At 38.3% G+C, this 15298-nt stretch overlaps 1 pseudogene; it reads left to right on the forward strand.

The window, feature by feature from the left end:
• The first annotated feature begins 2387 nt into the window (after nt 1-2387).
• Nucleotides 2388-15298, forward strand: part of LOC116101241 — a 27677-nt pseudogene continuing 14766 nt past the window's right edge.

A 15298-nucleotide genomic window follows, 5' to 3' on the forward strand; every position in this document is an offset into this window, starting at 1 on the left:
CCTGATAGAGGCTCACAGCCATCCATTGCATTGAGCACAGGGTTCCCAGTGAAGGAGCTGGAGAAAGGACCTAAGGAGCTGAAGGACTTGCAGCCCCTTAAGACAAACAACAATATGAACTAACTAGTACTCTTAGAGCTCCCAGGGACTAAACCACAAACCGAAGAGTACATATGGTGGTTCTAATGGCTCCAGAAGCATATGTATAGCAGAGGATGGCCTAGTCGGTCATCAAGGGCAGGAGAGGCCCTGGCCCTGTGAAGGTTCTATGCCCCAGTGTGGGGGAATGCCAGGAACAGGAAGCAGGAGAGGGTAGGTTGGTGAGCAGGGGGATGTGGGAGGGAACATGTTTTGTTTTTTTTGTTTTTGTTTTTGTTTTTTTGGTTTTTGTTTTATATTTTTTCGGAGGGATAACCAGTAGAGGAGATATTATTTGAAATGTAAATAAAAAAATATCTAATTAAAAAAATGAAATTCAGATATTTAGTTTGATATTTTCTTTATAAACTTTTTAACAAAACTAAGCTCCATTGTTGCATCCTTTCTTCAACAATGCAATGAGTCAAGAAATGTTTATTCACATGAACATTTTGATCCTTTCACACACAGATCTCTGCTGGAATAATGCATCTGACAGTAATAAATGAGATAAATGACTGCAATTAGCTTTCTTATTAGTTTTATTTCATTATTTCTTTATCCATGACTGATTTTTCTCTTTCACTCTCTGCTGCTGCATGTAGTTTCCTGCCAACCACCAAAAGAAAAAAAGAAGTTAAGTCAAAAATCTAGAGCAACGTGTTTTCTATCCCTCACAATGATCTTTGGCTGACAAATCTATAATACTTTTCACAGGCCTGTGGGTGAAGAACCTATGCTATTGAAAACAAACCTTTAGAAAACAGAAATTCCTAATTTCTAATTTCTATTTCCTAATGGACCACCATATTAGTTAACCAATTTAAGAAATTATTGAAGATAATTCAACTTAAGGTAGTGAAACGAGAATAAACATGAAAAAAAAAAGTATGCCTTACATTTGAGGAAATCTGTTGTTCATGCATGTATCAGCAGAAGGAAGGTATTTCTTCCTTTCCTTCTTTTCTCCTTTCTTGTCATTTTCCTCCTCCTTTCCCACCATCCCCAGTAGGCCACTGACTTACAAATTCAATCCTTTCCTCTCCTTCCTTTGATACATGAGAAAGCACCTGTCTATGTATCCGAGGATGGCCTTGGACTTCTGGGCTGAAGAAGTTTACCTTCCCGAATACCAAGATTACAGTGAGTATGTATTCCAAAATAAGAATATTACTTTGCTTTTCTTTGGCCTCAAACATTCTATTCATCTCCCGGTATTTTTTATATTTCTTCTAGGGCTTTATTTATTTATTTATTTATTTACTTTTAATTTACTCTGTGTTTCCATACACAAGTGTGGTCTAGTGAGAAGAGTCCAAGCTTCTACTTCACACATGCCTATATGAAAGCCTGTGAGACTGCTGATATAAAATACTCTGCACACTCTTCTATGGGCTTGGAAGCTGATAGCAGAGAAATGTCCTTTCTAGGTGAGTAACATAATTTTTGATAAAGTAAAAATTCAAAACTTGTGGCAGCTCTTAGCAGAGGAACTATGAAAATAGGAGAATGAAAAGCGTAAAGTCGAAAAGCGTTAATTTCAAAATGTAAATTTTCCAGAGCTTAGCAATGAATGACTGAAGTGAAAATATAAACCTACAATGCTCGTTGACATAGAATGTTTGGACAAAGCAACATAAACATTGTCCATGGTGTTCTCTATTTAGTGAAGACACTAAGAGAGAATGATGCTCATTTGGGTATTGATTAACACTGGAATAACATCAATTCTGGACCATTTCAAAAGAAATCAGTTCTTGTCCATTTCATCAGAAAGATCTCCTAAAAGTATATAGTTGAAATGTTAAAGTAAGTTCTCTAAATCAATTTGAATATCAGTTGTTTTTGCTTCAATTTCTTTAACAATTAGTATACTCTCTCTAGCAAAGGAAATGGCTGACTGTGAGTGAAAAGCACTGTCACTTCATACTTGTTTTTATCTCCTATAAAAAATAATTTCAAAAAGTGATATTCATTTGAAGGAGACTGTCCTGCAGTCTCTCTTCTTTCGTGGGTGTTCACGAACTGGGGTAATTGAGTTCTTGTGGAAATAAGCGGGTTGTGAGACAAAGAACAGGACACCAAGTAAGCTTTATCAAGGTGTGTCTTTACTAAAAGAACCGAGATATATATAGCTAAGGCAGAACAATTCTTTGGCTTTTAGCATAGACGTGAGAACAGGGAAATAGCATTCTAGTCTGTCAACAAAACACCCTTCAGACAAGGGCGCTAGGCAGGAAAGCGGATTAATGGTTTCAGTTCCTTTGAAATCTCGGCTACCAGGTCTGCCTTTGATCTCTAGTGCTGCCACTAGTGATTCACACCTCCGCAGGTATGTGGTAGAATTCTGGGCCTGTTGCGCAGGGCAGAGCAACAGGACACTACATTTCACTCTATTTCGTTAAAAATTGAAGCAGGGAAATGTGAAACGATCTCGACACAAATACATGGGCAACATAGCGGTGCGTAATACACTTTCTGACTCTGTCTCCTAAGGCACTTACGCACAGTGGGAAAACCAGGCCATGAAACGTCTATAACCCAGATGGCCTTTGACTATGTGTCAGCCTAGGGCAACATCTCAGCCAGAAAAGTTCATCTAGATGTACCATCTTCTAAGTAAAATGTCAAGGCTTGTCTGCAAAACCCGGGGTCTGAAAGCTGATCATAATATCGGAAACTGGCTGACATAACTCTGTCAGTCAGGCGCTGGATCCAGTAGGGTGGGGCACAGTGTAGCTGGGAGCCAGGGCTCCAAGTCGGTTGTCAGGAGATGGTCTCAGGAAAATGTAAATCAGTTCTTTGAAGCCTCTGGAAACTGAATTAACCTTTGAAAGGCTGGAAGCTAAGTGGGAGCCAGGCATTTTTGGGAGTCGCCTGCTCTAGCAAACACTGAAAGGATAGCGAAACCTTGTTCCGGGGGAACTTTTCTGTTTTAATCGGGATAAGCAGATTTTTTTTGAGAAGCTGGTAATTTAGCAGGATCTAAGCATTCTCGGGAGTTGCCTGTTCTAGCAAACATTGAAACGATCACGAAACTTTGTTCAGGGTGAGCTTTTCTGTTTTAATTGGGATAAGCAGATTTTAGCAGTTTTCTAAAGCAAACGAACAAAAAAAAACACATACAAAAAAAAAAAAAGCCTATCAAGGGCAAAACTGGCAGGGGGGAGCCTATCTTAAGGCATCAGCCTTTCTGAATCAATCTGTTGTACCAATCTTTCTGGGAGCCAACGTGCTTTCTCTTCGGTTTGGGAAAACACGTAGACAGAACCTCTGTCCCAAACCAGAACCGGGTCTGGACCAAGTCACGTATTAGTGAGTGGATCTCTCCACCACACCATAGCATGGGAATTTACTGATTCAGGATGTCAATGTCGGTCTGCTGTCGAACGATTATTAATATCGATCTGTAGAAAGTTCAAAATGAAAAGGACAAACGCAAGATGTGCTTTGGGGGACCTCTGAGGAAAAAGGCTTCTTCTCTTGGTCTTAAAAAGCCAGTTTTTGATCGTACAATGGGCACGTTCAACAATATCTTGACCCATAGGATTATAAGGAATGTCGATCTTGTGAACAATGTCAAAATCTCTGTAAAAGGAAGAAAAATTCTTCTCAGTGTAAGAGGGTCCGTTGTCAGTCTTAATGGTTCTGGGCAGTCTTATAGCACTGAAAGCTATTATAGAATGATCAATAATATTTCTAGAGGCTTCTCCTGTTTGTAGGGAAGCAAAATAAATCTTGAGCAGGTATCAATGTAGACATGTAAATATTTAAGCTTTCTAAATTCTGTATAATGTGTTATATCTATTTTTAAGATGTTATTAGGTATCAGCCCTCTGGGGTTGACTCCCAAATGTGGGACTGGAGATAAAATAACACATTTAGGACATTGTTTAATGATCATTCTTGCTTGCTCTCTGGAAATTTTATGTTTGAGTCTCAGAGTCTGGCTGGATAAGTGAAACTTCTCATGATCCTGTTTAGCTAAGGCTATAGGATCTGGGGCTAAGATCTCTCCTATAAGAGCTCTGTCAATGATGTCATTGCCTCAGGTTAATGGTCTTGGCAGGCCAGAATGAGCTCTGATATGACCAATATAAAATTGGTTTTTACGTGCAAGAATGATGTTTTGTAATTGGGCAAATAAAGCTCTTGTTGGCGTGTCTAGCTTAAAATTGTCAGCTGTTTTGAGTAAAGGCAAGCTATTGAATATGTAAAAGTTGTCACTGAATAAATTAAATGTATCAGACACAGCTTCAAAGACCTTTAAAACTGCCGTTAATTCTGCCAATTGAGCGGAGAGACCAGGAGTATTTATAATCACCTGTTTTTTATTAATGAGATAACCAGCTCTTTCCTTGGAGGTGCCATCAGTAAACACCACAAGGGCATTGTCTATTGGCTTCCAAGCTGTTATCTTTGGAAAGATAACTTCATGTATTTTTAAAAACTTTATTAGCTTATCTTGAGGATAATGGTTATCTATAGTTCCTTGAAATCTGATTTGAGCCAGTAACCAATCTGTACAATGTAGTTTCAGCCAAAATTCTTGTTCTATAGTAAAAGGATGAACAATGATATCTGGCTCTTTGTCAAAGTAAGTTATAGCTTGTTTTCTACCTAGCATAATCATCTGTGTAACAGCTTCATAAAAAGGCACAATATTACTCTTAGGACACATTCTTGAATGGATCTACAAAATAGGTGTTTTCTGTCACAGCAATGTGATGGGAGTATGGCTAGTATTGAAAATTAATAAATGTAATGGCAGAGAGTAATCTATGTAAGTAATAAATTGATTCTCAATAGCCTTTTTTACCTGCTGTAAAGCAGATATTCTTTCTTTCGTTAAGGATCTAGGAGAATTTGGATCAGAATTATCTCTAAGAATGTCAAATAAAGGCTTCAGGTCTCTAGTAGTAAGTTTCAGGTAAGGATGAAGCCAATTAATATCACTCAATAATTTTTGAAAATCATTCAAGGTTTTCAATTGGTCTCTATGTATAACTATCTTTTGAGGAATAACAGTTTGATCTGTAAGTGTAAAACCTAGATAATTATATGGATCTTGAGTCTGCACCTTCTCTGGGGCAATTATTAACCCTTTCTCATTAAGGGCAGCTTGTAAATCTTTAAAGCATGACATTACGTCTTGGGGAAATTTCCCAGCAATCAAGATATCATCTGTGTAGTGGGCAATGTAAACAAATGGCCATTTGTTTTTTATAGGTTCTATTATCTTTGTAACAAACTTCTGACATAGGGTAGGGCTATTTGCCATTCTCTGTGGCAGAACAACCCACTCAAACTTTCTCATGGGCCCCTTAAAATTCACAAATGGAATAATGAAAGCAAATCTCTCACAATCTCCAGGGTGCAAAGGGATAGTAAAAAAACAGTCTTTTAAATCTAAAACTATTTTGTAAAATCTCTTTGGGATTGCCACAGGAGATGGCAATCTAGTTTGTAAGGTTCTCAGTAAAATCATACATTCATTAACCTTCTTTAAATCTTGTAACAATCTCCATTTGTTGGACTTTTTCTTAATCACAAAAATAGGCGTGTTCTATGGAGAATTTGATTCTCTCAGATGGCCTGCTTCTAACTGCTCTTGTATTAGCATAGAAGTCGCTTGGATCTTTTCTTGAGATAGGGACCACTGACTCACCCACACAGGAGTATCATTAATCTACCTGATTTTATCTGTATGGGGCACAGGAAGGACAGTGGCCGCTATTGAAAATGTGTCAGATTTCTATCATCAGAATGAGGCTTATGACCTCTGTATATATCAATGTCCTGTTTGGACTCTTGTCTAAAATCTAGTTCATTAGAGCTAATAACACCAGCCCCATCTGTGATAACAGATCTCTCTCCCAAAGAGTGACTGGGAGATTGGGCACGACATATGGTTGAAAAAGTCTTGAGTTACCTTTCTCATCACTCTAGGTAAGTAGCTTAGAGCTTCGTTTTGGATTGCTAGCATATCCGATCTCTTGGAAGTGAGTGATAGACTCAGTCAGAGACCAGGTTGAGGGCCAGCTCTGAGCTCTAATAGTGGACACATCTGCTCTAGTGTCTATCAGCCCCTTGAACAATTTTCTTTCAATACTCAATTTTAAATAGGGCCTTTTACTCGTAATAGACTGTATCTAAAATATTTTAGGAGCACCAGAGCATCTCTTTTCTGTCTCATTAGTATAAGCCTTAGCGGACATAGTAACCAGGATAAGCTGAGCGATCTTTTCAAATGTGGGTACAAAGATGATTCTGCGTGGGGAAGATGCCACAACTTTTATTTCTATTGGATAGTTTTGATCAATAGCGCCTGGATAAACTAGTAAACCATCTACAGCAACACTGTCTCTGTCAATCACAAATCTCTGAGTCTCTGGAGGTAATAGACCAAGAATTTTAGTGGACAAAATCTTAATTCTCATATCTGGGGTTAATACCGTGTGCCCTGTGAAGTATAGCTCCACTCCTGTACTTCCTGGCCTCGTTCTGAGGAACTCAGATAAAGGTCTTCTTGAATAGGCAGTCTCTGGGCCCCCTGCACTGTATTCTGATTTCCAAACGGGGCCTGGGGCAGGCCCCCACCCACATTTTTTGAGCGGAAATTGCCTTGAATATCTCTTAGATTTTTTCTCGTCGGTCTACTGTTTATGTTTCTTGCTCTGATCACCTACTTTCTGTCTAGCACTCGCTTGTTGTTTTCTCGCAGTACTTGTTCTATCTGTACATTCGCACTTAAAATGGTTAAAGCTACCACATTTAAAGCATCTTCTGTTATCGTGTCTGCAGGCCAAGGCCCTAGGGGTGGGTGTCTCTTGCACCACAGCTGCCACAGCTGTGCTTTGATTATACGCAGGTCCCATGTTGACACACAGATGAATATATCTTGAGATGTCTGTTTGTCTTTTGTGAGGCAGCAAAATAAATCTACGTGTTGCATTAGCATTCTCAAAAGCCAATTGTGAAATCAGAGGCCCCTCTATATACGAATTTCTCAGCGTTCTACTGTCTCCTGTAGCCTGGCAACAAAATTCTGAAAGGGCTCCTTTGGACCCTGCCGGACACTGGTCAGACTCATCTCATCTACTCCCTTAGCCCGAAGCTTACACCAAGCCCTGCGGGCCACAGTAGCAATCTGATTTATCACCCCGATGGGATAATCTACCTGCCGAGTGCTTCCTTCAAACGGGCCCTCTCTGACAAGCATATTTAGAGTCTAATCTGGAGTCAAGGGAATCTTGACCTACCTCGGCCGCCGTAGAGTATGAATCGGCCAGTGAACTATCGCCTGTCATCTCTGATGCCATAAAGCTGATGTACTTTCTTGAATGCTCTCCCTTTTGCTCGGTCTTCTCATACTCCTTTAAAATATCTAAAACCATCCCCCAAAGGCAAAGGGGAAATCCATCCACTTTGTTCTTCTCCAGAGCTTTTCCTACCTTTTCCCACGATTTTAAATCTATATGAGTCATGTCTTCTACCCACGGACAAAAGCCCTCAACCAACTCTGTTAGTTCTCTCAATGTGGAAAATCTAACCCTTACTCTCTTAGTCTCTAGCGGCTTTCCCACGTTCCGGGAAGTTGTTTTAGAAATCTGTGTACCCATGTTTATAACCTACCGCCAAAAATTTCCCCTAGGCTCTTTAAGGTATCAGGTGAATACAGATGTTCTTGTTTAGAAACTCCCTGTAGTCGCACACGGATTCCCGGTCAGCGCTAACCCAATCTTACTGTGAGAATGACTACATAAATCTGGATCTTTTCTTCTTTAATAAACCAGAGCTCTGTATCTTGTGGTAGGGTCCCTCAATTTCTCCCGTATTTGAGCCCCACGTTGGGCGCCATCTGAAGGAGACCATCCCACAGTCTCTCTTCCTTCGTGGGTGTTCACGAACTGGGGTAATTGAGTTCCTGTGGAAATAAGCGGGTTGGGAGACAAAGAACAGGACACCAAGTAAGCTTTATCAAGGTGTGTCTTTACTAAAAGAACCGAGATATATATATAGCTAAGCAGAACAATTCTTTGGCTTTTAGCATAGACGTGAGAACAGGGAAATAGCATTCTAGTCTGTCAACAAAACACCCTTCAGACAAGGGCTCTAGGCAGGAAAGTGGATTAATGGTTTCAGTTCCTTTGAAGTCTCGGCTACCAGGTCTGCCTTTGATCTCTAGTGCTGCCACCAGTGATTCACGCCTCCACAGGTATGTGGTAGAATTCTGGGCCTGTCACGCAGGGCAGAGCAGCGGGACACTACATTCATTACATAGTTGAAATAGTTTTGTAAATGTCATTTTCACCTTGCATTACAGTACATTTTTCTTCAAAAGACTATCAAGTGCTCTCAATGACAGTATGTCAAAAGGCAATGAGGAGGGAGAAAACAGGAAGAGAGGGACACGTGAGGAGTCCTTGAAGTAATCCTGTCTACGTAGGACCTGATGGTGGAGGGCCTATGACCTCATGGGTTAAGTAAAATGTATCCACACAAAAATGGCACAGGTGGAATGCTGTAGAGGTGTTGTAAGGATGGAGACTTAAAATAGCAGTGTACTAAAGGAAAACCAGGTGTGTGTGTGAAATGAATTTCAGAGGGTTTTTCTGACAAATCACCTGACCCTGGTAAATGAGAAGAAATCTGTAAAACAAAATAATAAGGAAGATCATGGGTGACAAGATCAATTTTAGAATCTCTTTACACCAAACTTAGCAACGAGAAAGTTGTGCAAGATAGGGAGCTGTATCCCTTTATCCCAGTGTTAAGAATAGATTAGATGAATTAGCCTCATCTACCATGACCTGCCCATCCAGAGAGTGACTTTACCTAATATCTCAAACCTGACATGATAATATGTATTTTGCTTACAAAATACTAGGAAAAGCAGTATTTGATACTGTTTTTTGTGATTTCATGTCACCATCTTACCTTTATTAAAAACTATAACAAAAATTATTAAAATAACATATGTATTTTTAGAATATATATGTTATGAGAGAAACCAAGCTATTCATTGCAAACATGTAATTATAGATACATATAGGTACATAAAGGGTGAAAAGTTAAATTCAAAAATTATGAAGTTCAATTATGGTATAATATAAAATATAATAAGCACTGATTGCTGGATTATCTGCTAATATTTTACAGCCAGAGCTCTAATTTTAAAAGACCCAAAGACACACAGAAAGAAAACAGCGTACTCAGTGTGCATAATCTACTTTAAGCAATACAAGCCGTGCAAATGTGGGCCACCAACAGATTTTAGAAAGCATTATGTTCAACATAAAATGGAGGTTTTTGCAAAAACCTAATTCTTATACTCTGACATATGTGTATCTATCACAAAAGACAATGAGTGATTCTTTATGGAAAATGACAATGTTTTAGTTTACTTTTTTTTTTTTTTTTTGGATTTTTTGAGACAGAGTTTTTCTGTATTGCCCTGGCTGTCCTGGAATTCATGTAGATCAGGCTGACCTCAAACTCAGAAATCCACCTGCCTCTGCCTGCCAAGTACTAGGATTAAAGGCATGTGCTACCACTGCCTGGCTAGGTTTCTTTTCTGTAGTTAAAAGTAAAGCAGCAGACTTCTGCAATTTATCCTAAATTGCACCCTGAGACTCAGGTATTCATAGATGCTATATTGAATCATAGTTTGATGCTAGACAGGGCTATTGTTTGTTTTTCTATATATGAATGATGGGTGAATCCACAATTATATTTTTGTGTAACCACAGCTCTATTCACTGTGGACATATGAGTGGAATTACAGGCAGCTTTCTCAGGAACCATCAGAGCTCCTAGCTTTGCTAAGGAGGCAAAACTAAGAAGTGACTGTTATGTCCTTAGTGCAATTATTACATATTGTAATGATTCCTGGGCATTAGCCATCCATATTGGTCAGATTTCCTGAAGATCAACCAAGATGTACTCTCTTGTAGTAATGCTATATAGACAAATTGAAGATCTCATAATTCCTAATAATGATTCTATAGATTTCCTAAATTTATCCTAGTAATTTTGAGCTCTCTATAGTATAAAAGCTGCAACTGGGACTCCGTAAACTTTTATGTATTTTAGCTATTTGCACTAGGATAGAGGGCAGGCTTGGAACAAACTTATAAGGGAAAACACTCTTCTATGTTAGCTGTGAGAATGGATCTCAGAGCCCAGACACACACTTGATGACAAGGTATATTTCTATGTCTGCTTCATGTGTTTCTTTTAAATTATAGGGACGAGATATTCACAGGTATTTTGTTACAAGACAAAACCAAGTAACTACACATCTATAAAACAAATGACCATGAGTCAACTCACCTTCATGACACTTGCAGTGGAGGATTTCCTAGCATATCCACATCTTCTCCTCATGTGTTACTAGAACATTTAGAAACTTCACTTAATGGGATCACAAAAGACAAATCTAGTAGAGTCTGGAATCTTATTCTCTAGGAAGGCTGAGGCAGGAGGATCTCATGTTTCAGGTCAGCATAGGATACAGTGAGATCAATACTAGACTGTGCTCATCCCCTAACAAAAACATAAAACAGTAAAAGAGAGGAGAAAATACATCTTACAGATAAAATTCCTGTATATTATGTGTGAAGAACTGAGTTCAGTCTCCAACACTCAAAAAATAATTATAATTAAAAATTAACTAAAATCATTCCCTGGAAGTCTGAATAAATCATTAATACACAACACTGTGAAACTAAATAAATCAATAATTAATTAGCATTTTCTACCCATAGGTAACAATCTAAAAATAAAAATCACAATTGAGCTCACATTTCATAGTCTTATTTTTCTTTCTAAGCATCTCTTTCGTCTGTCATTCCCACCCCTCACAACCCTTTCAGTTAAGAGTCTCAGGCAGTTTCCCTAAAGCCCCCTTTCTCCATCAACCAAGGAAAGGTGAAACAAGAAAGGAGTAGATGAAAGAAGGAACTAGGTCCTGCAGGCAGCACTTTGTGTTTTTCCACTTGAAGTATCACTGACAGCTACAATAATTGGAGATTCCCCCTCCTGTGAGTCTGGGAGCACAGACTAAGGAAAAGCAAGAAAGAACAAAGTCCTTTGAAATATTCATAACATCAAAACTAAAATCTGTGCAATATAGCTGTTTAGCTTGATAGAAAAGTAGTATTGGGTATTAATATGTTTCCATTAGTATCATTCGTGCTAGACCAATTTTAATTCCATCAAGGTAGATTTATCTCACATATTTTCATGCCTAGGATAACTTAAATGCCTTGTAAAGAGGGAATGTAGAACTCAACTTACCTGTATGAATCAGGGACATGAGCTGTCTCCATGCTTATAGAGCACTGCAAAGTGCAAAAGTACACTTTGAGGAATGTAACACATAAGTAACAGACATTCATTTTTATTTAATATCCACACTGTGTAAAGAATAGTTTCCTTCAATACACTTTCCAAAACGTTCTTCAGTTGTTCCAAATTCATTTGATAAATAATGTGTTCATCTTTATTTTATTAGATATCTATAGCATCATTACTTCATATAATATAATAAATATAATAAATATATACATATATTTATATATATGTATATATTTATACTCAGATCAAACTGTTTTTGCTTTGAATTTCTGAAATATTGCCTTTCTACATTATATTAAACAATATATAGTTTATATTTATTTTACATTTATATTAAAAGTGAATATAATTATATTTATATTAAAACAGTATATAATTTATATTTATATTACATTTATATTAAAAGAGTAGCAATCCTTTCTAAAAACAAGAAATGTTTTGTATGGGTAACTTCTCTGGTTTTTCATTTGTTGTTTTTTGTTAGGTTTTCATGGCAATCACTATTATATTACATGGATTATTTTCTAAATTTCTGTTAGTGTTTTATTTTTATTTTTGCCAAGATTGTAAAACAACAAAGTCTCATTGTAATAACCAAGTTTTTATAGTATCATTTTTCTGCTTATAAAAGTGATAAATTTTCTAAGTTGCTGTCCTTTTATTTTCTAAGACTTTTTTAAATTAAATTTTTCTTTATTTACATTTCAAATGTTATCCCCTTTCCCAGTTTCCCTCCCTCCTAAAACACCCTATCACATCCTCCATCCTCCTGCTTCTATGAGGGTGTTCCTCCATCCACCCAACCACACCCACTTTCCTGCCCTCCATTCCCATGCACTGGGGCTTCTATCGAGCCTCCATAGGACCTCCCATTAATGCATGACAAGGCCATCCTCTGCTACATATGTAGCTGGAGCCATGCATATTCCTTTATTGATGGCTCAGTCCCTTGGAGTTCTAGTTGGTTGATACTGTTGTTCTTCCTATGGGGTTGCAAATCCCTTCAACTCCTTTAGTCCTTTCTCTAACTCCTATTGGGGACCCCATGCTCAGTCCAAAGGTTGGCTGTGAACATTCACCTCTGTATTGGTAAGGCTCTGGCAGGGCCTCTCAGGAGACAGCCATATCAGGCCCTTTTCAGCATGCACTTCTTAGCATCCATAATAGTGTCTGGATTTGGTAACTGTATATAGAATGAATCCACCTGTGGGACAGACTCTGAGTGACCTTTCCTTCAGTCAATGCTCTACAGTTTATCTCCATATTTGCTCTTGTGAGTATTTTGTTCTGCTTCTAAGAAGGACTGAAGCACCCATACTTTGATCTTCCTTCTTATTGAGCTTCATGTGGTCGGTGAATTGTGTCCTACTTATTTGGAGCTTTTGATTTAATATACACTTATCAGTGAGAGCATACTATGTGTGTTCTTTTGTGATTGAGCTACCTCACTCAGGATGATATTTTCTAGTTCTATCCATTTGCCTAAGAATTACATGAATTCATTGTTTTTTAGCTCCATTATGCAAATGTACCACATTTTCTGTATCCATTCCTCTGCTGAAGGAGATCTAGGTTCTTTCCAGCTCCAGGCTATTATAAATAAGACTGCTATGAACATAGTGGACCATGTGTCCTTATTACATGTTGGAGCATGTTCTGAGTGTATGCCCAGGAGTGGTATAGCTGGGTCCTCGTGTACTATTCCTAGTTTTTGAGGGACAGATAAACTGATTTCCAGAGGATTTTATCAGCTTGTAATCACATCAGCAATGGAGGATTTCAAGAGACCATATGTGTGTGGGTTCATTTCTGGGTCTTCAGTTCTATTCCATTCACCTTTCTACTTGTCTCTGTAACAATACCATGCAGGTTTTTTTTTAATCACTATTTCTCTGTAACACAGCTTGAGGTCAGGGATGGTGACTCCCCCAGAAGTTCTTTTATATCCCACAAAATAGAGACAGAAGATACACTACCCAGTTCATTCTATGAAACCACAATTATGCTTATATCTAAACCACACAAAGATCAAACAAAGAAAAAGAACTTCAGACCAATCTCCCTTATGAACATTGATGCAAAAATACTTAATAAAATTCTTGCCACTTGAATCCAGGAACACATCAAAATGATCCTTCACCATGATCAAGTAGGCTTCATCCCAAGAATGCAGGGGTAGTTCAATATATTTAAATTCATCAACTTAATCCACTCTATAAACAAACTCAAACAAACAAACAAAAAATACATGATCATTTTATTAGATGCTGAAAAAATGTTCCACAAAATCCAGCATCCCTTCATGTTAAAAGGTTTGGAAAGGTCAGAAATTCAAGGCAATACTTAAACATAGTAAAAGTAATATGTGCAAACCAGTAGCCAACATCAAACTAAATGGAGAGAAGCTTGAAGCAATTCCACTAAAATCAGGGATTGGACAAGGCTCTTTCCCTACCTATTCAACATAGTACTTGAAGTTCTAGCTAGGGTAATTAGACAACAAAAGGTGATAAAAGAGATACAAACTGGAAAGGAAAAAGTCCAAATATCACTCTTTGCAGATGATATGATCATATACCTAACTGACCCCAAAAATTCCACCAGAGAAATTCTAAAGCTGAAAGACAACTTCAGCAAAGTAACTGAATACAATATTAACCCAATTTGGTGGTTCCTCAGGAAATTGGATATAGTACTACAGATGATCCAGCTATACCACTCCCGGGCATATATCCAGAAGACACTAAACATGTAATAAGGTCACATGCTCCATTATATTCATAGCAGCCTTACTTATAATAGCCAGAAGCTGAAAAGAATCCAGATTTCCTTCAATAGAGGAATGGATACAGAAAATGTGGTACATTTACACAATGGAGTACTACTCAGCTATTAAAAACAATGAATTTATGAAACTTGTAGGGAAATGGGTGGATCTGGAGAATATCATCGTGAGTGAGGTAACCCAATCACAAAAGAACACACACGGTATGCACTCACTGATAAGTGGATATTAGCCCAGAAGCTTGGAATAGTCAAGATACAATCCACAAACCACAAGAAACTCAAGAAGAAGGAAGACCAAAGTGTAGATATGTTGATCCTTCTTAGAATGGGGATCAAAATACACATGGAAGGAATTGCAGAGACAAAGTGTGGAGCAGAGACTGAAGAAAGGACAATCCAGAGACTGCCCAACATGGGAATACTTCTCATATACAATCACCAAACGCAGACACTATTGTGGATGCCAGCAAGTGCTGGCTGACAGGAGCCTGATATAGCTGTCTCCTGAGAGGCTCTAACAGTGCCCCGCTAATACAGAAGTAGAGGCGCACAGTCATTCATCAGACTCAGTACATAGTCCACAATGAAAGAGCTAGAGAGAGGACCTAAGGAGCTGAAGCTCCTTGCAGCCTCTTAGGAGGAAAAACAATATGAACTAACCAGTAACCTCGGCTCTTCCAGGGACTAAACCACCAACCAAAGAGTACATATGTTGGGACTCATGGCTTCAGCTGCATATGTAGCACAGGATGACTTTGTCTGTTAGTCTTCATTGGGAAGACAGGCCCTTGGTCCTGTGAGGGCTCTATGCCCCAGTGTAGGGGAATGCCAGGGTCAGGAAGTAGGAGAGGGTGGCTTGGTGAGCGGAGGGAGGAGGGAATGGGTTTTTTTTCAGAGGGGAATCTGGGAAAGGGGATATCATTTGAAATGTAAATAAAGAAAATATCTAATATAAAAAAGAAAAGAAAGGAAAATGACATAAAACTCCACTTTGTGTCTGTTCCAAAAAAAA

This window comes from Mastomys coucha, unplaced genomic scaffold, assembly GCF_008632895.1.
Source record: "Mastomys coucha isolate ucsf_1 unplaced genomic scaffold, UCSF_Mcou_1 pScaffold21, whole genome shotgun sequence".
NCBI classification, from domain to species: Eukaryota; Metazoa; Chordata; class Mammalia; order Rodentia; family Muridae; genus Mastomys; species Mastomys coucha.